Source organism: Arachis ipaensis, chromosome B07 (genome assembly GCF_000816755.2).
Source record: "Arachis ipaensis cultivar K30076 chromosome B07, Araip1.1, whole genome shotgun sequence".
Classification (NCBI taxonomy): Eukaryota; Viridiplantae; Streptophyta; class Magnoliopsida; order Fabales; family Fabaceae; genus Arachis; species Arachis ipaensis.
In genome coordinates this window covers 115281794-115283801 of record NC_029791.2, presented here as the reverse complement: position 1 = coordinate 115283801, position 2008 = coordinate 115281794, and positions in this window count along the sequence as shown.

Here is a 2008-nt window from a genome sequence, read left to right as displayed (position 1 = left end):
GGGGGGTAAATGTGAAAATTGATGTATGATAGGAAAATAGTGGACGCATTTGGAGGGGGAGTAAATGTGATAAAAACAAAGAAAGAAACAAAAGCATGCATGATAGAAAGTTGAATAGTGATGAAAACGCACTCCCATGCAATGCAATTAGTGAGTAGTAGTAGATAGGTAGTACCATCCACACTGCCACACACTGACCCCGAATAATAGCAAGAGAGAGAGGCTTAGCTTATTGCATTGGTAATTTCTTCTTCAAAAATCATGAATCATCATCATCGTGAACACGGAGATGCCGTGCTACCACATTAATAATATTCATGGCTCTCTCTTAGAATGTGAATTGGGACAAGTTGCAGATCTTTGCCTCCAGTACCATGCATCGTCATCACTAACGTTTGCATGCCATACAAACACATTCTTTCTCTGCTCCCACCCTCCTCATTTATTTCATCAACACCACATTTTCTTCACTTTCTCCGCCCTCCCTTTCTACTATTTTTCTCCGATTGCTTTCTACCTACACACAAATATGTAACCATCCAAATCAAACCAAAATAAATTAGTTTAGAATTTATCTTATTTAATATTTATTAATAGAGAGTTATTTATATAAAGATGTTTAAAATGTCTTTTTTTAAAGATGTTTTTAATAATTAAAATTTAACCTATATAATTGATTAAACTGTGTTATTTTTGTCAAAATTAAACCAGACAAATTAATTTAACCGAAAAAATAGTGAATCAAATCTTGAACTGGTCTAAATTAATATTATTTTTTATAAAAAATTACTACAATACCCTTATTATAGAAAATGATTAAAATACTCTTATTATATATATATATATATTTTTTTTTTTTTTTTAAATTCTAATTTTAATTGTTAAAAAATATTTTTAAAAAAAAAATATTTTAAGTATCTTTAAGTGAGTGGTTCCTTCCTAACAGCTTATACTTCAAAGAATACTTCTTCGTTCTCATGATGCTTTTAATTTGGGAGACAAGAAGTTAGTTAATTATACGTACGAATTAGTTGCACTGTGAATTCAAAAAGCTCCGCAATGTAACTAATAACGTATTTAAACAAAGGAAAAGTACGTTAGGGAGTCCGGAGACGTCGGCGGGGACCTCGGGAAGAGTTATCTTTTCTGTTTAACAGCCTGCCCACCCTGGAAACGGCTCAGCCGGAGATAGGGTCCAGCGGCTGGAAGAGCACCGCACGTCGCGTGGGGGATGGAAAGATCTTATTTTTCTAGAGGTTGTTGCAAAAAACGGCGTCAAAATTCGACCTCTAGAGCACTTTCCTTGAGTATGTCTCCTCACGGAAAAGGACGTCTACCCGTGGCACTTTGGTAAATTTATTGTCAATAATAATTAATTATTATATTTTAAACACATATATAAAGAGACACATTTAAAAAATATATTTATAAAGACACTTTTATTAAACACAGCTATAAAAAAGACATTTTTATTAGACACATTCACAAATACACTTCCATTAAACACAATTATAAATAAGAGTTAGTAGAAGTTGGCAGAAATACTGTTGATAACGTAGCAAGATTATTAAACGAATAATGTTAGCTAATCAACTTTTTTCAGCCAAACACTAGTAAATATTTTAGAGTGTTTCGAATCCTATATAATGTAATTATTTTAGTCCAATTAATTTTACTTTTGTTACCTTTTTGTCTTTAGTTTATTTTTTCTAAAATTAATCTTACTTGATAATATAAATTCATTTGTTACTATCCAAAAGCTCTCAAAAAAGGTTAGTTCCTATATAGTCTAAAGTTCTTTCTTAACATAATAGCAGTCTGTGGATAATTTTTTTTTCTCGACAAAGATGAGTCTTCTTCTGGCATGCTAGAGGAAGCCCAAAAACTTGAATTGCTAAAAACTTAAAAAGAGACACATAAATAATTAATATTTTGTTATTTATCTTATGTTAAATTTTTTTTTAAAGTAAACGAGAATCAAATTCTATAAATATTTTTAGGTTGCCAA